Raw genomic sequence first — 23,339 nt, 5'->3', positions numbered from 1 at the left:
GATGCAGCTTATTCAGAAAGAAAAAGAGCTGAAGTGGTGACTATACTTGCTGTGGAGTTACATGTGTTCTAATGACTCAGGTTGATGCCTGATGACTTACTAAAGCACAGCTGCATTGTACATTGAAGCGTGTGTGTTGAATCCAGCCTGCTGGGTTTTCATTCTGCACAGGGCTCAGATGAGATCTGGCAGATCTCAGGCTTAGCAACTGCCTGATAGTCCCAACTGTGTTTTATTTGGGAGCGTGTGACCCAGACACCAGAGCAGCCCGTGAGGCAGGACAGGAATGGCTGGGTTTGCTCCAGCCCAGCACTCCGTGCCCTGGTTTGCCCATCTGTGGAATGAGTTTGATGTGCAGTAATTACACACCAGGCACTTGGCTCTGGAAGACATGACTGACATCACATCTTTGGGCAATGTCAGATGCGCTGCGTGGTGTCCGTGCTCTGTGAGTGAGTTCCAGCAGGAATAGCACACAAACAGTAGCAGATTAATTAAAGATGTCCTGTTCTGCAAAAGGCCAATTATGGAGCAGCTTGCTCAGAGTCAGTCAGCAGGGCTGCCTGGCTTATTAGCAGGGCATGAGCTAACTGTCCCTTCAGAGGAGAGCAGTCTTACAGCTGTGACAATTCACTGTCACAGCTGTCCTGCATGTGAAAGAGGAGGCATGGATATCAGCTGTGCAGACCCAGGGCAGGGTAGCTTCCAACCCTTTATTAAAGCTCCTTCACAGGCAGCAGAGCAGTGTCTGTGCTCCATACAGCAGATATTTGCAGTCAGGTGTTCCTTACTACCTTTGCAGAGATGTTATTGACTTCAGTACCTTCACTGTGTTTATTCCAGATGCTTCTCCTTGAGCTGCTCCTGCTGTTCTTGCTGCTGTTGCTGCTTAAAGGGCCCTCAAAACCTGATAATATCCCTGGGGAAATTGAGCATTTCAGATGAGTGGGAGTCTGAAATCATTGCCAGGCTGCAGAATAATGGTTCTCCTTGTTTTGAGCCTTCAGAGCCTGATGGGATCATTGTAAAAAATGTGACTCAAGGGTTTTCTTTGGAGTGGTTCCTGAGTTACAAACATTTTCTGGTTGGGACCTGGACTGAATGTGGAAAGCTGTCTGCCTTGTCCAAGGGCAGTAGCTTTCATCTCATGGGATGAAGGGTGAAGTGTCATAAATGTCCTAATGTCCTAAACTCAGTCCCATCTCTCTGTCACACCACTGCCCAATGCCATAAATCCCATTCTGTAGCTCACCATAAATTACCCTGTCAATCTTTTCTACACACAACTCTATTTCTTTCTGATGAACCTCACTAGCAAGACCCCTACAATCAGCATGAACTACTGCAAAGAGAGTCAGACCCATCAGCCATGGGGCTGAGCAGGGCTGACAGCTCATCCTGTCTCAGCTGCACTGCTTGAGGAGGGTTGCTGAGAGGGATTCTCCCTTTCCAGCAATACTTTATCTATTTTTCATATTGCCTTACTTAAAATAAACAAACACAAAATCATTGCTGGAAAAATAATTATTTCAACATCCACTGAGATTTGTTTTGAAAGGCTGATACTGTGCTTGATTTCAAATTCATGAGGTGAACTGAAATTTCACCTCTGGAGCATATTTCAGTTTGTCTTCACCCATGGGAGAGTCGAAAGAGAAGTGTAAGTGAGAAATGTGGGGCAGGGCAGAGAAGTGGCAAAGGGATCAGGGAAAGGAATCACAGCATCAAATGTGTTTGGCAGATTCCTGTGCTGAACTGGAGGAGGAGGTCTTGCTTGGATGGGGATGCTCTTGTGTTGAGGGGCACTTGCCTGTACCAGGGTTTGTTTTGTTTTGAAAGGAGGAACTTGCCAAAAGTTGCATTTGAACTTCTTCCTGCAGAAAACTGGAGCAAGAGTTCATGCTGGAGCTGAAGCAGCCAGGCAGGCTCACTGGCTGGGAAAGAGGGAGCTGATGGTAATACCTCACAGGAACCATTGCCAACCTTGCACAAAGCAAACAGCTGATGTTCATGTCTCTTACCTTGTCACTTTTGAAGGTTTTGAAGGCCATGTAGCTTTGCTTTCACTCCCTAAAGCCTGTGTGGCAGGTGTATGGAAGTGCCAGCACTGTCTCATGGGGAATTTGGTCCTTCCTCAGGAGAGGCTCATCCTCCAGGCAGGTAGGCAGAAAGGTTCAACCAGGGTTATTCTCAGGTAGTGTGCATTGGGTTTTCACATCACTGAAACATGTCCTAAATTTGTTATTACTTTTTTCCTAGTTCATAGTAGAAGATTTCATATTTACAATAGGACATTGGCTCTTCAGCAGCAAGCATAGACACATTTCTTTTCTGATCTACAGAGACATGGATTGCTGCAGAAGAAAATTCACAATGACTGGTGTTTTGATGGGTCCCAGGTTAGCAATTGGGAGTGTCTTAGCCTGTCCATAAATGCCTTTTCTACTCTAAGTAAGGCTTTCCAAGAGCTTTTGGCCTTCGCTTTAGCAAAAAGGATACACTTCCCTGGCATGGGATGCAGTACCCCAAACCCTGCTTTACCTCAGACATACATCTTTGTATGAAATGCACAAGTGTTAGTGTGTTCAACTGCTGTGTGATATCTTCCACAGAGGCTTGTAAATCTGGGAGCTCTTGGAGCTTGCATGTGCACACACACTGGTTTGCAGTCATGCGTGCAGAGCTTTAGGAATGAGTGCAACTGTTGTATTCCTTGAGTCTTTTCTTGCTCCCCAATAGAAGAAAACTTGACAAAAAATATGGCACCCTGAATTTGTAACTGTTTGCTTCTTTGTTCTCATTTGCTCATATCCCCAGAGGAATGAAGTCATTTATTTGATTTGCCCTGCTGCTTCCCACTCCTGCTTATGAATGGCTGGGACAAGACTGGGAGTATGAACAGCCTGGCTGCGTGTGGTTTGGAGAGATGTGTTCAATTGCACGTTGGTGTCCAAGCAGAGTAGCTGGCTCTGAAATCCTATCAGTAAGGCTTTTGAGTAACTTAAAACCATTCTCGTAGATGCTTTGAATTTCTTCCACTCTGACATTGTGTAAGCCCCTGTTGAAGTTTCATTACCTCAGTAACCACAGAAAAGCAGCCAGCCTTTTCACTGCAACCTTCCCCACAAAGGTCTGGATTCATTCCCTCACCCCCTTTTTCCTTGAATGTGGAGCACAGTTTATTGTAGTTTAAATAACAGGGGAGAAGGCCAAGACTGCATATGGAGCTGGGTGGCATCATGCTAAAAAAGGAAGAATGTGTCCTGTCCCCTGACTATCTCTGTGCCACTCTGTACTAAATATGGAAGGTGACCTGTATAATTTTCAACGCAATTAGGCTGTTCACTGCTTTCTTTAGAGTACCTTATGACAGACCAGTCCCAAACAGCTGCTGTTTCATGGGCCATTCTTGGTATTTTCTGTGCTTTAAATAACTCCAGAGTTTTGTGATGTGCTCTGGTGAGACTTTTCCCTACTTTCTCTCTGAAATTTGTTCCAGAGCTTTGTGTATTGAGTCACTGATTCACCATTGGTTTAGCAGGGCATTGTGGTGTGAGCAGTCACAAGATTCCTCTATTGCTCCTTCTCTTAGGGGCAGCATTCCTGGCACAGGAACTTCAGCCCTCCCCAGAACGGTTCAAGTCATCCTCAGCACAAATATTCCCTTCCCACATTCACTACTGAGCCCCATCCAGGTTGCTTCTGACCTGATGTTTCCTGCTACTTTTAACATAGATCAGAAGAGTTATCCAGGAATAAAAAAAATGCATTTTTGGCCAATTTTTCATCTCATCTGGTTTCACCCAAGGAGACAATAACACTGTATACCACTGCTATGTAGAGAGGCTAAAATATCCTGCTAAAAAATTTAGGCCAACCTCTGCCAGCAGTCATTACGTGGAGCTTCTGAGGACTTTTCCTTGATGTGGAATATTGATAGAATTATAGAATTTAGGAAAGATTTTAATTCTTGGTTTTTTTGTTTTTTTTTTTTGGTAGCAAACTGAACATCAAGTTGAAAGGTTTTTTTATTTGAACACCACAAGTTACCAGTTTAAATCAAGTCAAGTTCCACTTGCTTATGCTTGGAGAGGGAAAGACCTTTTTAAACACCAGGCCATGCATTATATGTGCCTCCCCAGACACTCTCATTTTCAGCCTTTTTTATATTCAGACACCTTTAAAATTAAGGGATCATTTTCTTTGGCACAAGATCATGTCTATTTTCAGAAGCACCCAGAGCTGCTCCAAATGTTGCAGTTACTGCTACTGGGGGAATTGGTGCCAGGCAGCTGCTTTTCATTTCTAGGGAATTTAAGAAAAGTTCACAGTGTTTAGCTGGTGTTCTGTGTTTAGTAAAGCCTTTGTTTTCTCCCTCAAAATTTCATTAATCACATTATTTGTTGCTTAAGCAGCAAGGTAGCAGTTGGGCAGAAATGATTGATGTTACTCGCTCATATCCAATCCAAAGTTGTTGAAGCAAGAAGATGAGAAATCTGGGTCCTGAGAAAGAAAAGCTGTTACTTTTGGCTGTGCTGTGGGAGGTCCAAGGCAAGTTTACCTTAGCTGAGCGAATAAGCACAAAAAACCCATCTAACAGCTTTCCTCTTTCATGGTGGTTATGGCTTTTTTTCTTTTCCCCCTGTAACTAATGATTTTTTCATGTGCAATTTGCACAGAGCCCATGAGTAGTTCTGCTCTGTGCTAGAGGATGGATGCTCAGAGCCAGTAACAGGTGTACAAACTTTCAGAGTTCTTTCATCTCATAGAGCCTGCAGTGCTCGCACTAATGTGGTAAATAAATTACTGAGAGTGTACATGTTCAGCAAGGTGAAAGCAGGAGAGAGAGTTCTGCTCTTGGTTTGTGCCCGTGGTCAGAATCTGCTGGGCATCAGGCACTCACCCTTGCTGGTAAGATGAAAAGATATGAAAGCACTAGAAGTGTGATCATGTGCTTTGCCACAGATCATACCATGTCTTGTTGGAATTACTCAATTTAGAAGACTAAAAGAGCCCAGTAATTTGCCTTCCATGGAAAATGTTAAAAAAAGAAACCAAAAAAGCAATGTATGCCAGAAGGGCGGCAGTGGGAAATGGACCAACAGGGCTTCTCTGCCCTGCTTTGGAGATCATAAGCCTCTCCAGTGAAATCCATCCCTTTCTTAATTTTTAAAATTCATTTCAGTGGTGCAGCTATTCAAACTGCTGTGCAAGTGGGTGGATTTGCTCTGCATGTTTTCATTGCAGGTAACTGCAGAAGGAAAGAGGGTTCATCACACCACAAGGGGGGCTGAGCTGTGTGTGTTGGCAGGAGGACAAGAATTATCTCTTCATTAGCAAGCTGTGAATGTTTGCTCTAAACGTGTTGTTGTGAATTGGCATCTGCAATTCATGTCCTTCCCATGCCAGATGCTGTCAGGCTCATCAGTAAAGCCACTCTTGGCCACCCTGTAATTCTGGTTAGACCTAACCAAACCCACAAGTGGGGTTTGAGGGGAAACAACTCTTGGTGCATACACACTTGTAAATGGTGAATGTGAATGAAAGAGACACACTCTTGGTATTTTCTTAATGTTTCCAACACAGAGGTTTGCCATCTCTTTGAGTGGATGCTGGCATTGCCCTCTGGATCCCTCTGACTGATGTGCAGGAAACCATTTTGCCATAAAATCTATGGTGCTAGAGCTGCTTCCCTGAGACAGCTGACATTTCACACACTCCTTGCTGAGAAAGCCTTGTAATCTGCTAGATAAGGAAAGTATTTTTATTTCACCTCCAGATACACTGCTTGCTCAGAGTGTGGCTGTCCCACAACTGCACATTTTTGCAAGGAGAGGATCTTGGTTAGCACAGATGCTGATCTTGCCCCTCACAGCTTGCTGAGTCACACAGATGCAGCCCAGACGTGATGTAGGTTGTATCTCAGAATTCCCAGGTTTTTCCACCCTTGCGGATGTCCCATTGTGGTTTCAGCTAAAAATAGAATTGAGGGACTTGATTCATCCTTCAGGGAAAGAGCAGAGGAATGACCTGGATTTTCATGTCTTTTCCGTGCAGCAATTGAAGTTCCAAAGGCAAACACTGGTATTGGCTTCTTGGAGAGATGATTGGCATCCTGCTTCATTCTTGGGGACTCGGGGCACTTTCTGACTGTCACATTTTGGGCTGTGTGCTAGCTCCTGTGGCACTTAGAGATGGGAATCCTTGCTGGGCTGGGAATTTGCTGTGGTGCTGATTCAGGGACGCAGATGGGGAAGATGCTGGAAGATGCCTGTGTTGTGACATGTGACCAAAACTGTTTCCAGAAGTACAGAGTTGCTGTACTTCTTTCACAGCTTCAGTTATAAGCAGCCAGCCTGGAGCAGAGCCTGGAAAATGTAGAGAGTCATGGGCTTTTTCGTCCTTGGTTGTGCACAGCTTCTTCATCTTGGCCCTTGAGAAAAAACAGAGCTCTGGTTTATTATTTTCCAGCTCACAGCCAAAGCAGGCTAGTCTTTTGGAAACTGGATCCTTGTGGAAGGAAATTTTAGAGGGTGTTGGTTTGTTTTCTTTGCCATTTATCTTGCTTGAGGAGATAGATGAAGGAGTGGGAATTAAGCAGGTATATCACCATCTGAATAATGTGGATTGTATAATGTGTTTTGGGATGAATTCCAGTTTCCTTTGGCTATTTTTATCCTAAAAGGTGTCACGTGCTTAGGTAAATTTCATCAAGTGACTTGTTGATGCTTCTCAAGCAATAGATGCTTCAGTTGAAATGAGACATGTTTCCCAGCATGAGGAAACAGTCAGAGCCTCATGAGTGCCCTGGGGGGAGCAGTAAATTAGGCAGAAGCTGGAGGTACCAGCTGAGGGGAAAGCTGATGGTGACAGTGGTGCACCAGTGGCTGCCTGTCTGCCTCTGACACTGATCTTGCTCTACAGATTGTTTTTTTTTCTCCTCTGTTTTCAAAGATGTCCATGATATCAGTCCAGCAGCTCTTTTTCATCTCTTTTACTGTGTCTACACCCATTCAACTGGGTGCCAAGGGACCGCAAAAAATGAGAGGTGCCTGGCTCCTTTGACTTATGGTTTCAGGAGGAGGCAGAGTTGGATGAGAAATTCCAGTTTCCTACCTGGAATTTCCTGTTTGGGTGCTGGGAAGGTTGTTAGGGATTCCAGTCTTAATTACGAGTTTTTTGTTTCAATTAAGATCCCTCCCAGATAAACTTGAGCCCAGTACCAGATGTGTCACGAACTATTGCCTGCCATTCTGCTCCTTTGAAGCTCCTTGCAATAACAGACTGGACATGCAGTGCAGTGCAGAAACTACATTTGGATTTTCTAGTGAGAAAACCTATTTGTCCCAGGCTTTTTGGTGTTGCTGTTGTTGCTCTTAGTAATGTTTGTGTGCGCTAGAAAACACATGATTAATGGTACTGGGGAAGGAGGAGGTTTGCTTTTGGTTTTTGTTTTTATGCAACTGACACTGAGAGCAGCTGCATCCAGTTACAATGAAGGTCCCCAAGAGTGGCCAGCCCTGGGCAGTCAAGCAAGGACAGAAAAACATGTTCACAGCACAAACAGGATGCTTATTTTCTATATAAAAGGCAGTTAGGAATTGCAGTGGTTCATTAAGAACTGGGGCAAACGATCTGGCAAATTTTCTCAAGATCTTTCAGGAATTGTAATTAATTATCAAGGATCATAGATTCCTGTGAATGCTGCATTGAGAGATACTTTGAAAATTTACATAGTCCAGCCATCTACTTGAGAAAGGTGCATGCCAGATTATTATGTGTGCTTTTAAAATCTTCCTGAAGAGAATCTTGAATTCCCAAAGGAAAATGACCTTGAAGTTGGGTATTCTTTTCCCTGATACCTAGATAAACATTTCTACATGGTGCAAACTAAGCCAGTGGCTATATTCTGGTTCCTCATCACCTTTCTTTTTATATGTCAACCAGCATCTGAAGGGTGTTTTCAGCTCCCCTCTGTGTTTTCGATTCTAACCTGAGAAAGTCAACTGCTTCCAGTCCTCCCTCCTGGACCAGACCTTCCAGAGTAATTTTCTCTTGTCTCCTGTCCCTGCCCCAACTCCGCTGGACGTGTGTTTAACTTGGTTCCACTTTCCCCAAAGCACAGACTTGGCGTTTCTTGCTGCTGGTGCCCTGCAGTGGGAATCTCACATGTTATTTTGAGATAGGCTGTTTGCAAGAGCAGCCCACATTCTTCAAGTTATTCTAGCCCTTACATTTCTGCAGAAATCAGATCGCTGGCAGAGCAGGTGTGGCCTTGCTGTTTGTAGGTCCGAGGCTGAGTTAACTGTGCAGGGAAAGAGCAGAGTGCTTGTGAAAGGGCTCTTCCTGCAGAGGGAGGCTCTTCCTTCTGGCATAGGCACAGGCCAGGGGCATGCTGCCTACCCCAGAACACTGACAGCATGTGCAGATGTTTTAGAGATGGTGGGAAGGACAAAGGCAGCATTTCCTGTCAGAGAAGGTTCATTTGCTGAGGAAGGTGGTTTCAGGGCCAAAAAAGCAAGAGCGGAAGAGTCCCGTGGGTGGTTTCTTGCGGTGTTTTTCCAGAGGAGATGCTGATTTAATACTTCCTGTTGTTCAGTGGGATTCTCCAGTTCCCAGGGCAGGAGAGTCCATGGTGCTGAGCCCTTGCGTAATGGTGTGCAGTGCAGTGACCACACATGCTCTCCACGGCAGTAGACGTGGGAGATGCTGGGTGCTGCTGCCTGTCAGGCTGGAAGACACTGTCAGATTCCTGGGGAGGGGTCTAGAGAGCAGGGGCAGAGCTGCAGGGTATCGCTCTGGGAGCAGCTGGCATTCAGGGAGCCTCCTGCCTTGCTGGGAGCTGGTGAACAGGATAAGGTTATAGCAGGGGGTCTGAGCCAGCTCCACAGCAGCTCCATAGCTCCATGAAGCTACTGGTGAAGACAATTGTTCCTTAGTGTTTTACTTATAAGCAAATTCCCCTGCACTGGATAATTAATTATCAGATCCAGACAGAGGAAGTCTCTGATAATTCTCTTCCTCTGAGGTAACAGATTCTTTGTGAATTAACTTGTTTTACAAACTGGAAACATAGGATACAAAAACAGTGGTTAAGAATCTCCTCCAAGTAGTACTCCAGTGGATGGAAAGTTAATATAGGTCAGACAGCTGTGCCAAATCCCAGCTATTCAAACTGGGTAGCAGACTTTTTGCTTTCCTATATCTCTTCATATTCTACATGATGTAAGCATCAATAAGCAGCTCAGGACATCTACTGCAATCATGTCAATGGGTAAAGCTAGACAGAATACATGCTCCTTGGGCTAAAGTTGTCTTTGGAGAACTCGAGCGGTGTTTTCTACCCTTCCCCCTCACTCTGTTATCTCCAAAGAGAGCTGATAAACTGTCTTCCCCTCCTCCTGGCTTTTTACTTGCCATAAACTGCTGTTAGACAATAGCAGACCAGTCTGTGAGTGAGCTGTCACTGAGCAAGGTTATAATCCCACACCACTGCAAAAGTGACAAGTGTTTGATACCATTTGGTTTTTTTTCCCTTTTCCTTCTTCCCTTTTCCGTTTTCCATCCTACAGTGAAGTTAAAGTTCATTTATTTATGGCTGATCACATTTTGTCAACCTTCCCAGCAGCAAGTAGTGCTTGGCAGGGTAATGCTGAGAGTGCATGGACCAAAAATTATAAATACCTTGAAATTTAAGTTGCAGGCTCCAAATTTCAGTTTTTATAGGGGGAAAAAAGTATTGCTTCATGTTACATAAGGGAAGTGGAAGAAGTGGAGAAAATCAGATGCTTCAAGCAAGGTCTTGTCCAGGAATGGAATCCAAACAAATGCTGTCAGCTTGTGGCCTCTACAGAACAGAGGCAATTTGGGAGGGGGATGTGAGCTCGGCACTGTACTCCTGTGCCCAGGGATTGGCTGTGCTGCTGCTGGAGGTTGGGGAGAAGGGCCAGTGAGAGCTTGAAGGTGCTGTTTCCAAAATGAGGAATTCTCCTCAAAAGGAGGAATTAGATGACAAGAGCCCTTCACACTGATCAGGTGAAGGAGGAGATGGACAGGTGTGGGTATCCTCCATAGGTGACCTCTGTGAGTGGTGATAAGTTATGGAAAGGAGGGTCCCTGCAGGGGGTCCAATCTGGAAAGTGTTTTTCCTGTAAATTCTGGATTGTGATGAAACCTAGGTGGAAGAGGAAGTGTGTGTGAGTGACATTTATCCTGCAGAGTTTTGGGATGCTCTAAGGTTATGCTGGAGTGTTGACTACCTGGGTTTATCACTTCAGCATAACCATCAAAGTTCTCACCAAGTGCACACCTGTGAAATGAGGTTTGTAGCCATGGATAAATTCATTATATTTGGAAATTTTCATCACACATATGTAATAAAAAAGGCCAGATACAAACCTGCATAAAATTCTGAGTGAGAACTGTTAGAAAGAAATTTTAGTAGGAGATGAGCAGTGATTTAGGGGAGAGATGATAGTAGGGGTTATAGAAGAGTTGAACTGATACATTTCTGCTTTGTTAATTGAAAAAATATCCCAGGGAGAAAAAAAAAAAAAGCACAGTAAATTTCTTTCAGGAGCTGGACACCCATGTTTAAATATCCACTTTGGTTTTGCCCTGTGGTGTGAGAGAGTAACCCCATTCAGCAATATATTGTGATTAATGTGTCAGTTCCCTTCTCATGGAACACAGAGATCAAAGGTTTTTAGAAAATCCTTCCTTCCCACATGGAGGGCTATTCCTAGTATTGTTTTTGGAACTGGCGTTACCAGAAGTTTTCCAGGAAGAAAATTGCAAATCTCATTGCTCTGTGGGCCATCTGCTTAATTTAATATGTTTTCTTTTTTTTTTTTCTTATACATGAGACATTTTGAAGCCTGTACGTAACCAGACAGTTGTGTTGACTGATTCTGGTGTGTCACAGAATGAACACTTTGTAGCCTGAACCAGATGTGGGGAGGCTAATGAGGTGTCTGTAACCTGAGTGTGAAAACCTGAAGCTGCAGCAAAAATTTGGAATTTGATACCTCTTGAGGTAATGGAAATTAGTGCTTTAGGCAGAAAAGAAAGTGCAGATTTGGGGTAAAATGTTATTAAAGGCAATAAAGCAGTACATTAATTAGAAATGAGTGATGTTGCTTTGAGAGTTGAATACTGGCTAGAAAGTGAGGTCCCAGGAAAAACTTTCATGATGTTTCTTTTTATCTGGTTATTCTTAGCTGCTGAGAAAACACAGCTTGCAAACACGGAGTTTAAGTCCTTAGTCCACTGGGGGTCTTGCACCCAGGCATTGCATGTGCTACAATGATCTAGACAGATAGAAATAACTACTTTAAATTATCCTTCTTACTTTCCTTTGGGAGAGGGCTCTTCACCCATATTCCTTTGAGAAACTTTGTATGTTTGTTTTTGTCTTGTCTGGTATGTTGAAGCAAAATGATGTGATTGACCTTTAGGGTTACAGATGAAGCCTGGTTTCCGATCCTTGTTAATTTAGGATAGCTGCAGGAAAATCTCAGAAGCACTGAGAGATATTACAGATGAAAGCAGAAGCTGAACAGATTGAAGAGGTTCAGCACTTCTGAAATTTGTAAATATTCAGCTGAGAGGAGTGGAGCATGTGTGTGATTTACTGGGTGTCCTTGGCAACCTTCGCCTATTTATTGGAGCAGAGGAGGACTTGCCATTAATAATAATAATAATAAAGAAAAAAAAACCCAAAAAGCAAAAAACCAAAAAACCCCAAACTAACAAAAACAACAACAACAAAAAAAACCACCAGGGAATATTTTTAAATTTTGCTTGCGGCTTCCCTGAACACATTGATTAGGTGGCCTTGCTCTTATGTCCCAGTGAGGGCCAAAGGCGTGGAGAGGAGGCACAGGGCAGAGCTGTGCTGGCACTGCTGTTCCATGTGGCTGCTTCCCGGTGGATCCGAGCCGGAGCCCTGGCGCCCTGACGCCATCCATCCTCCAAGCAAGCGTGGCTCACTCTGCAGCTGCTCCACGCTGGCTGTGGGAGAGCTGCTCAGCATTTTTCTCAGGGATCTTGGAACGTGTGTGCAGCACCACGTGGATCACATGAAGCCACTGGTTCCTGCTGGAGCGAAGGGCGAAGCTCGGTCCCGTTCCCTGTGCGTATGATGGAAAGCTGCCCATCCCTGTTATCTGCTAGGCCCCTCCCGAGGAGTTTCTGAGAAGGGAACAGCAATATCTGAATTCAGCTCCAAGGGACTGTGGAAAACAGGCTCTCTCCTATGCCTCTGCTGTAACAAACATCAGCCCAGAGCCCATGGGACAGACAGATAAATCCTTCAAGACCCTGCTGAGAGGGACCACTCCGTATCACCATGGCTCTGTTAGTATAACACTGAATATTCAGCGAGGTTGTTCCTGTTAAGTGTCCTGGGCTTTGCTTTAAGGATCAGACTAACCCCTGCTTTGTGCAGAATCCCTGTCTGCTCTCAGGAAGATGAGGCTCTAATGGAGCGAAGCCGCAATAATTCACTGGAAAGCATTGGGGTAATTACTGACAAGGCTGTTTACATATCAAGTTCCCTCGTTGTGATGCACTGATTTGGCACTTCGTACACAGCTGCTGGTTTAATGCTGAAGCCAGCCTTTTCCCAAGCTCGGCTGTGAGAGAACCGCTTAAAAATGTGTTGCCTAATTGCTGTTGCTTAATTAACAATAAGAGCATGCCAGCTCTGCATCTTGGCTGTGCCAGGGAAGGGAGGCAAGCAAAACTGGGAAGGGGAAGCTCAGAGGAAGCCTGGAGCACAGTAGGTTTGTGCAGTTCTTAATCATCTGTCAAACACTGATGAACTATTTCACTGGGCTGTGAAAAACTGTTACAAATTTTTCTTTCTCCTGTCCCTTCTTCCCCATAGGGAGCCAACTCTGAGAGCCAGCAGCTTGGTACTGCATAGATTGGAAGGGAAGGTGTTAGGCTTAACAAGTCACAGAATGTTCTGAGTTGGAAGGGGCCCACAAGGATCACTGAGTCCAACTCTTATGTGAATGGCCTGTCCTGGAGGTTTGTTTCTGGATATTCCCATGTTTGCTTTGAGTGTGTGGAGGGTGGGTATCCTGTGGTTGTCAGCATCTGGGGTAGCCAGTGAGTGTGGAGCAGTGCAGCAGCAGCAGTTACCAGAAGGGGCTGGAAGCAGGGTGGTTGCACTACTGCTGTGCACTCAGGTGTCTCTGCACCACGAGCTTGGTGCTTTACCCAGCTGACTCTTCAGCTCTAATGTCATGAGTCTTTTTTTTTTTTTTCGGTAGTATTTTACTACCTTGCACTACTGGACTTGGGCTTACAGAGGTAGGAAAGGCTTGCATAATCTCTTCCTCTCCACCACCAGTGCAGGGGTCCTCTCTTGGGGGGCTGGAGGCTGAGCAGCACTAGCCTGGCTGCTGTCACTGGTGGGAAGTGCAAACAGGAAGGTGTTGATGTTCAGACCCAGTCACCAGCTCCCAGCCAGCCTGTTTTTAGCATTAACTGTCTGCTGCAGTGGAAAGGCCACGTTCAAGCAGAATATCCCTCTGTGGGTCTTGGATGACAGTGGCATGGGTGAAGGTATGAATGAGTGGGTGTTCTTTTGCTGCCTGCAGATGAATATGTGCCGCTCCTGCCCTTGGAGTTCAGAGAGGGGTTTAGATCCATCTGCAGAAGTGCACTGAGCCTCTGCCATGGTTAAATAGCTGTTCAGACTTGGAAGGAAGGAATGGAACATAAGATCAAAGGTAGATGGATGAAGCTGTGGGTCTCGGACATCTGCTAAGTCCATTGCAGCTGGCTGTGCTGCAAATGAAATTCCCAATGCCTCTTGCAGAGGAGAATTCCCATTGCTTGCATTACATGGCAGCTCAAATACACAGCCTGCGCTGCAATAGGGTTTAATTTTTTTCCAGACCAGCTTTTAATCCACTTACTTTTCAATAGGCCTTTTTGAACATAAATGAATGCAATTAAATGTGTGCTTCCCATCTGGATGAAGGCGAGGTAGAGGAAGGCAGATGGCCTGGAAAGGAACACAAAGACTTTGGAACAAGCTGCTGTGAGGTACTCTTACATGGTTTTTGGACTTCATGAGCATCCAGTGAGGGAGATGCCAGGGAAAACGTGGCTTATACCCATGTGAATTACCTTGATCAGAATCCTCTTGTTTGTTGCAGAAGTGCGTGGGACTCATCAGGGGAAGTGGTGAGGAAATTAATGTCTTTGGCATCTCGGTTATTGCTCTGTAGGAGTGTGAACATGCCGTGCTGTTGCTGTAGATCTGTTGCAGCTGTATCATCTGATGAGGTGCTGAGCAAAGAGCTCTTCAGGCCAAGGGGTTTTTGGTGTCTTTCAGTGTTTTGCAGGATTTGGTACACCAGAGTAACTCATGGGAGACCTCAGAGTGTGTATGTGTGTGTATGTGAAGGGAAGCATCTGGGTATGAGCACAGGTCAGGTTTAATTCTCACGCTGCTATAAAGGCAATTCTTCACTTCCTTGAAGTGCGATTGACTTGGACCAGTGGAAATTACCTCAAGTCCTTTAACTGATAGGACAGCAGAGTTCAATACCTGCCTGTTATCTGTGATCAGATAGCACCTGAAGCTTGCTACATGGACTGAGGAAGATGAGTCCCACAAATTTGTCCATAAGTTGGAGTTGCTTAGAAGGACCTCCTGGAACCGAATCTTTGGTTTGTTTATTTTGGGAGGTGAATTGGAATGTAGTTTCAGTGCCTGAATTCAGTACTTTCAGAACTAGACTGTGAAGATTTTTTGATGAAAGTCCTCTGCAAGTTTGAAAGAGAAAAATCCACAGTTTACCATCAAATGTTCTCCCCAGGACAAGGTTCCTCCCAGCAGTGCTCTCAGAATGCTCCCACGCATTCTGTCACCAGATCAGTTTGACACTGGGGAGGCTCAGGGTGCTGCTGGGAGCAGATCAGTGGCCAGCCTGTGCCTGGGGAAGGTGGTATTGGCTCAGGATCAGCTGCTGGAAGGGAAGCTAGCCCGAAGGTTAGGATATAGTTAAGCTGTTGATACCCTGATACCCTCGAGCTGTGGCCACTGCTGGCTGGTGGAAGATGCTGCATGTGTCTGAAACTCTGGATTCCTTTCCTTTTTCATGCAGTCAATGGTAAGACATTGATGAACACTGAGGACAGTACAAAGGCCATGTCTTAGTCTGCAGAGGACCAGTTTTGTTTCAGCTGCAAGGTCCTAGCAGGTGTAGCATCTCCCTTCAGTGGACCTGGGAGAAGGAGCAGGAGCGGTGTTTTTGAGGTTTTGGTGGTGTGGGTGTAGCTGGCCTGCTCCTTCCCTCCCTGTGGCAGCTCAGTGGGGACAGGAGCTGTGTTCAAAGCAGTTTTCTCACCCCATGGTGACAGCAGCAACAGCAGTGCTGTGTATGGAGATGGGGCACAGCTGCTTGTAGCAGGTGACAGATGACAGAGCTCCTGGCATGGGCTCCTCAGGCCTTTCAGCACTGATCCCAGAAATGCTGCCTCAAAGCCGCAAGGGGGACGAGGTTGGGAGGGGATGCAGGGAAACCAAGGACCCACGAGCTGGGGCAGAGTGACCTCTGAGCTGTCCTGTTCCCTCAGTGAGGGCAGCAGGGCAGGGAGGGGAGTCGGTGTTTCCAGCCTTGGCTTTTATGCTTTATTTCTGCTGCTTTCAGAAAACTGCTTTGGCTGGAGGACCTGTGGGGGGTTGCAGACAATGGCTGCTCACATTTTCCAGCTGTCACATACTTAATGACATTAACTCCCCAGCCTCCTGGGTTTTTTGTTTTTTTTTCTCTCTGGCACAGCCAGCTGAAGTGCTTCCAGCAGCCAGATAGACCCAAATCCTGGCCCCCATCAGTGCCCTTCCACTCTCAGGGACCCTGCTCTGCCAGGCTGCCCTCCAGCCCTAAAGGGGTTTCTTAACTTACTGGGGGCAAAGTGCTGAACATCTGAGGTGCAGTTGGGATCCCTGGTCTTTCCCTCCCCTGAAGGAGCTGTAAATGTGCATTAACCTGATGGATGTGTGGGAGGGAAGTGTCTCCCCCTTGAGAGCAAGGAAATAATTCATTTTGTGTATGGAAAAGGCATCTGTTCTCTGCACAGACTACTGACAGCAGCAAAAGCCGCAGAGTCTGAGCATCCCAGAGAAGGGGAGGGCTCAGGAGTTTGCCAGCTCCATGGCCCTGCTCACAGGCAACCACCAGTATCCCTGCCTTTGAGCCTTTGTGGACCTTTCCTGCAGAGGCTGGCAGGGTCCCACGGCTCTGTGCCAGTGGCTGAGCTGCAGGGTCAGTGCGGGAGCCCTGGGCAGGGCAGGGTTGGATCCTCACACCCTCCTGTCTCCTGTCATTTCCTTCAGCTCTGCTCTGCTGGTTTAGGGTCGAAGGACAGGTGAGCTGGGAAGTGTGCTAAGCCCTGCTGCAGCTCAGTTTGTTCAGTTCTTTTTGTCAATTAAAGGACAATTTGCATTCAGCTTTTCCTAGGGGTAGGGGTGGTAGGGGGGAAAGCACTCAGTACATGGAAAAAAAAAAGAAAAGGAAAAAATGCCTTTGAACTTTGTCCAGCTGCTTGAATTCTGGAGTTGAGGTGCATCACAACGCTTCTAAACTGATCCTTTCCACCTAGCTTTGACTCCAGGCATACAGTTTGCCCTTGTTAGAATATATGCACTCTATACAGGTGCATGCAGGTCGGCAGACAGTTGGCATGCTGTCACAACATGCTGCTGCTCTGTGTGAGCATGCCTGTGTGTTTAGATAATAAGAGCTGTAATGCTTGAGGAGGCTTTGGCCTGGGAACATCCTGAAGATTTACAGTGTCTTTATGCCCCACTGTGGTGTGTACCTGCTAGGTGTGTGCTCTCATATGCATTCTGCTTCCCTTCCATTCATGTGCTCTGGATTCCGCACAGAATCTGCATGAAAAATAAAAAAATACCGACTCATTAGGTCATTTAAGAACACTAGAGAGTTTCAATAAGTTGCTTCGTTTATTCTTTGGTGTTCCTGCCTTTAATTTTCTTTCTTTTTTATAATGCTATAGCAGTAGGTAGTCACAAAAAGTCAGTACTTCAGTTTATTAATCAGTGTTCAGACTCTGTCTGGAGTGTGAGACACCCAGCATGGGAGAGCCATGGCACCGAAGTCGGGCAAGGTCTAAGCTATCTTTCTGTGTAGCAGCAAGGAGATGTCCTCTGCAGGTTTTGGTTTAAGAGCTGAGAGCCTGTGGGTCAGACTTGTGAACCAAAATTCCTTACTAGAGTTAAATGCCAGCAAAAGCATCTTTGCTCCCCTTTGTGCTGAAGAAAGTGAACTTAAAATGTTCTCAGAGGTAGCAAGTGAGGATGTTCTTCCCCCAGCCATCAGAGTGGGCAGTGGGACCATCTGGCTCCTGTTCCCAGGGGCTTGCTTTAGCCTGCAGGCACTTGCCAATTTACCAGCAGTGCAAAGGCAGGAGTGTGGGAGGATTCCCATGGGCGGCTGAGTAGGAGTTGATAGGTTGTACCTCACAGACCTCCCGATGTGCAAAAGAAAAACTCAAGTATAAAGGGCACTTGAGGGCTGTTGTTCCTCCAGACCTGACATTATTCCAGTCCACTTCACCTGAGGCTTCTCCTTTTTGCACCATTTCATTTTCTGCTTCACTGCCAATGAAAGCAATATGCTATTTTGATATGATTAGTGGTAGAAAGCCTCATCAGCCCTTTTCTTTCCTTGACAATATCTGCCCAGACTGCCTGAGAGCTGATCCACCCTGCCCAGCCAGTCATGCAGCAGGATTTCCCAAGGGCTGTGGCACAGCATCCTCCTCCCTTTCTTGATGTTTTTCCTATTTACCAGGCACAGAGGGCTGTGGGAAAGAGTCAGGCTGACTTTGTCATCCTCCTCTCTCTGAACTGACACATACTGAAGTCATTAACTTGGCTATCAAATCTCAGCTGTGGGCTGAAACTTGACAAAGAAGGTTTTGGGGCAAAGTGTGTGTGTGGGACAGGATATAGTGGATTTTCCTGTAGGAAGCCACCAGGGTCAGGGACATAAGCAAGAGGGGTCATCATCGCCATGCCTTCATATTTTTTCACTGCAATGTGATTTATGGGCAGAGGACTCATCCTACTTCAGATTTCTTTCACCAATATTTCTGGGCTGTGGTTCATGCTGATCTGCTGTGCCTCTGATCCCCTCTTGTCAGCTAAACACCTGGTTGAGTTTTGTTAGGGTCGTTCATTATAGTGGTCAAAGTACAGTCATAGAAATATGGATTTCTCCCTGGGAAACTTCAAAAGTTTCCCTCTCCCCATCTGCAGATTTTATATTACCATCCAAGAAAGCTATGAGTTAAGTTGTTGAGAAACAGGCAAACTTAGAGCATCTGTTTTTTGGGCCAGTTTACCTGGAGTTGTGTTTTGGACTCCCCCTGGCATTAGGAGATTTGCCATTGACTGTCATGCCTCTAAGTTTTGATGTTTTCCTGCACCTGTATGTGAGCTCAGAACCACCCAGCCTGATATGCAGTAGTTGGGGCCATACTTGGGGCATGTGTTAGCTCTTCTGATGTTCTACAGCAGAGGGTAGGCAGGGAAACCCACCCAGCACCGGTGTGGCTGGCAGTACCCTGTGGATATGGTAACTCACCCATGCAGGACATTGGCTTGCCTGCTGTGGGCCAAGCATGTGGACATGGCCATCACTACACTAGAGCAGGTCTGAAGTGCTGGCAGGGGCGTTTCCCTCTGGTAGAAGAAGGGCCAGAGCTCATCTGTGCCTCAGTGCAGCACCACCATGCCCTGACACCTCTTATGCTTTGCACACCCTGTTTCCCTGCTGGATGCAAGCAAGGAGAGCTGAGGAGAATTTTCTTTCATTTTGTTTCACCAGCTTTCTAATTTGACTCTGCCTGTCACTTCCTTGCTCCAAAACTACTTATTTGGCAGGGTTGGGAGCGTGAGTCATGGCTGTGGCCAAGGATCCTGCCTCCCACTTTGGCCAGCAGTGCTGCAGCTGGGGCAAACCGCATCTGCTGCTGATGCTCCAGTGTGCCTGCTTGCTGCAGGGAATGAAGGCACTAACCTGGAGCAGAGGAGGGGGTAAATCAATAGGTTAATGAGCAAAAGCACTTATTCTGATGTCTGAACCCAGACCGTTTTCTAATGTGTTGCTTTCCAAGGGGAGGGTGTGTGCACTCACTTGGTAACTTCAGCAAGCTTCTCCCAAAGGCAGGATCACTCTCAAAAGGAAAAGTCAGGGGGAGATGCATCTGTGCACAGGCTGTCCCTAATATCATGGGCTGGGAGATAAAACTGGATTCTGAAAGGAGATATTCCTTAGAGATTGAATGGGCTTTGCAGGATTTGTGCTGAATAGGGGTAGCCTTTCCATCAGGATTGTAGGGAATACCGGTTTTGTTGTCTCTTCTGGTATCTGACTTTGTGACTTGTGCTGGACCCACTGCTTGAAGAAGAAATGCAGTTCCAGCTAGTAGTACAATGAAATACAGGGTTTCTTGGAGATATCCATCTTGGCTTCCATAATGGCAGGACCATGTGAGCCAGTCCCCCAGGATTCATCTCTTGCACCCCACTGCTAAAAAAAAAAAGCAGAGAAAGTGAATATCCAGACCCTTCGAAAAACTGCCTGGCAATTTTGTTAGTGAAAATGCCACTGCCTGCTTCTAATAAGAAAGAGAGGGAGGGAGGGAGGGAGCAATATTTTGTTTCTGTTGTATAATGTTAAAAGCAAACAAAAAGCTCTCTTAGGATTAAAGGAGACTCTCAGAAGTGCTGTAGCCTGCTTGAGACATGCAGAACTTTGTCCACAATCTTAAGGACTTCTAGGCCAGCTTCAAGCATGGTGTGTGTTGGCCAGACAGCAATGAAGCCTTTGAACACACTTTGCGTCAGGGTTCTGTTTTCTTGGAGGGGGAAAGGGAAGGGAGGCTTTGGTCTTGTATCAGCAGCTGTCTGTGGTGAGCCACAGATGATTTCAGTGGATGGCAGGGCTGGCTGTGGCTTCTCTGCGCAGGGCTGGTTCCTGAGGCACTGAATCCACGGGAGAAGGTCTGCTGCAGAACCATTGCTGTGCAAGGCTTGAAGTGCCTCTGCCCTAGCTCTGTGGTTTCAAAGAGAGCTTTAAACAAACGTGTGAGTCTGTGAAATTACCCTGCTGTGATATGTCAGCTGTTGACACAGTAACATGACAGTATGTCATCACTTATTTCCTGCTTGAAGGATCATAAAGCCTTTTTGCATGGTTTATTCCCATCTGTCTTCCAAAAGAGAAACTTTATTTTATCTCCCTTGCCCTCATTGTTCTCCTCTTCCAGACTTGGCCTCTGAACCTCACTCATGAGCTCTCTGGGGTGAGGTGAGAGAGGGAGTTACCCACCTTCTCATCCCTGTTTAGGGCTGCACTGGCCCTGCTCCAGCCATCTCTTTGGACTGCTGTCATCTGCTGACAAAGAGAACTGTTCTGTGAGGTTAATGGGTACCTAAGCCTGAACTCTTTACCTGAACAGCCTGGGACCACAAATACCAGCAGGCCAGCTGACCTGTTGAGCATGAGACTAAGAAGTGTGATATGGTACTTGAGAAACAGCAGCTGCTTTGCAGCCCTGGTTTGAGCATCTGGGCATGGTGGGAAGCCCTCAGCCCATACCTGAAGGGGAATTTGAATCTCTAGCTGCAGTGGGAAGCCCACCCTGTGCTGGCCAAATCAAAGGGTGCAGCTCCTGAGGCTTTGGCCTTCCCTGGTGTTTCACTCAGAGCAGCTCTTTTTTCCAGGAGTCAAAAGCTGCCACTGTTATTGTTGGTCCGGTGTAAAATCCAGCCCAGAATTGATGGAACATTGGAGGTTGTTGTCTCTCCTGCCCCATTACAAGACAGAGCTTTTGCTGCTGCTGCTGTCCCATGAAGCAGAGCCTTTTCCCTCTACCAGAACAGGGACAGCCTGTGCAGCTGGAGTTGGACATATGGGCGGTCTCATGGTAAATCCTTTGGAGAGCTGCTGAAGGAGCTTGAGCTTGGCTCAGGTCTCGTGTCAAGTAGGATGAGGGAGGGAAGCGCCTCCAGCTTGTTTGTGGTCTGGCAGCCAGAGAGCTTTCTGCTGCTGTCACTGGAAACCAGGGTTCTTTCTACACTGACATCGTTCCTGGAATGTTTCTGCTGCAAGTGCCTGTGCCACAGCCCGGCACCGTGAGCTCTTGCTCCAGGGAAGTGCTCCCGAAGAGCTGGAGGGGAGGGATGCTGCCATCACAGAGAGCATCTGTAAATCATAGCCCAGAGAGCTGAATGCAGCACTGGGACTAACTGTGCAAGTCTGCCCATGCCTCTGTTTGCCAGTATTCTTATTCTGTGCCCCAGATTTATTCTGGATGGAGAGCCATGTGTTTCCAGTGAAGTTACACCTGTGGGGGTTTATGTTTTGAATTAGCTGCAGAAATGACCAAAACACATTTGTGAAAAGTTCTTTATATTTGTACTTTTAAAAGTACAAATATTTCCTTTTTTTTTCTTCTTTTTTTTTCTTTTTTTTTTAGGTGTAGAATGATGGTCTGCTTTTTTAACAGTAGTCTGATCTGGGAGCAGATGAATGTTTTTCTAACAGCTTCTTGAAATGAACAGCTGTTGTTCACTGAGTCAAACAGAAGGGTTTTGTGGAAACTAAGGCCAAATCGATTCTCTTTAAAAACAAAACCAAAATTGGATGCGGTATTATGGTTAGGTGCACGTGCCAGAGGCTGAGTGAATGTAACAACAGACTTGTGACTTAGTCTTCACCCTATTTAATCCATCAATAGTTGGCTGTAAATCTCTGTTTAGAACAGAAATGTTGGGAAATGCTGCAGCTCCTGCACTCTCCAGCCTGGGATGCTCTGAGCTGTTGTTAGAGGTGTGTGGTGGCAGATCCTTCTCACTGGCTGTGATGGGATTTCTCAGGGCTTTTAGTTTCCACTCAGGGGTTTGGGGCGAATCCCATAGGATGGCATTGCATCCTTCCTGCCTCGCTGCCCTCTGTGACTTTCTGTCTCTGCTTGTCTCAGTTGTCACTCTGGATTGTGTTTAACCAAGTTAAAGGATCTTTGTGAACCAGATGATGACTAGCATCCTTACCAGAAGTTTTGTTAAAATACTTAGCTATATTTTCTTTTTGAAACCCCTGCACTGACACACATATCTGTTTCTTTAAGCTTTCTCTTTTCTGCCAAGGAAAACCTGTGTTTTTTGGTACCAGTGAGAGAGAGACCGGTTCAGTTCTGCTGCTCCAGGCCAGGAAAAAGTTAGTGGCATGAAGTCTGCTAGATAGCAGAGTTCCTCTGCCTTCATCCATGTCATGTGTTGCCATTGGAGCTGCTTGCAGGTTTCATTTTCTAAATAAATAATTTTTAAGGGTTCCTGAGTTTGCTGATCAGGTTTTTAACAAAATGGAAACATCTACAGAAAGCAAAAGGGTGAATCAACATCTGGCAACCTCCTCAGCCACTGTATTTTTTGTTCTTTCTTGTGGACAAATGCAAAAATGAATTTAAGTGAAGTCTTTGTGCACATAAAACCCTCACTGTCCAAGCATGATTGATTAGGGACGCTTGCTGTTCCCCTAATTCTCTTTCTTAATCTTGGCATCATCCGCATTTTCCGTCTTAGCTATTTCCACTGGAGATGAAATGTTTCTTTGCAGAGGGGCAGGAGACACCCACCCACCCACCCACCCACGTCGGAGGCTCCTCAGACAAATGGGTCAGTGTTCCCTGCAGTCACAGGGGAAGCAGGAAGCCAGCCCCTGGCCACAGCTCTGGGCAGCAAAGCCATAGAGAGCCTGACCCTATTTGACTTCTCTTTTCTAGATCTCAGTTTCTATAAACAGCTTTCTATGGTATTTGCCTTTCAAAGAGGAGCTGGGGTGTGGATGGGAACAGTGACAAAGAGCCACTTATAAGGACTGAGTGAGCTCTTACAGGAGTCCACTGCGTAATTTTCAGATCAACAGAAAAATCTTGCAATGTCTTAAGCCCTGACACGTCATCTGAGGTATTTGAATGTTGTCATTCAGCCTTCCAGCAGTCAGGGCCAGAAGATTTGTGCTCCTGTTTAACAGGGAAACTGAGTCATGAGGGTGCTTAGTGCCTGGCAGAAGAATTACCAGCAAATGAGAACCAGAGCCAGCAATTGAAAGCAGAACCCCAGTGCTTGGAAAACACTAGCTTCTCACAGGAGCATGACTTCTGCTGTGTCCTCAGCAAGGGCAGACAGCTCCTCATTTTTTGCATAGTAGAGCACAGCCCTGCTCCAGACAGCAGGTACTGTCTCTCAGGGTGCCAGGGTGACATCAGTGCTGGAGCTGCAG

General features: G+C 46.1%; 1 protein-coding gene across 1 annotated transcript in view; it reads left to right on the top strand.

The window, feature by feature from the left end:
- The window catches only part of P3H2 (prolyl 3-hydroxylase 2), a 62,332-nt gene that overhangs the window by 12,876 nt on the left and 26,117 nt on the right, over nt 1–23,339 (top strand). The window lies entirely within an intron of this gene.

Source organism: Cinclus cinclus, chromosome 10 (genome assembly GCF_963662255.1).
Source record: "Cinclus cinclus chromosome 10, bCinCin1.1, whole genome shotgun sequence".
NCBI lineage: Eukaryota > Metazoa > Chordata > Aves > Passeriformes > Cinclidae > Cinclus > Cinclus cinclus.
The sequence above is the reverse complement of the archived record's forward strand: the minus strand, read 5'-3'. Positions and strand labels throughout refer to the sequence as shown.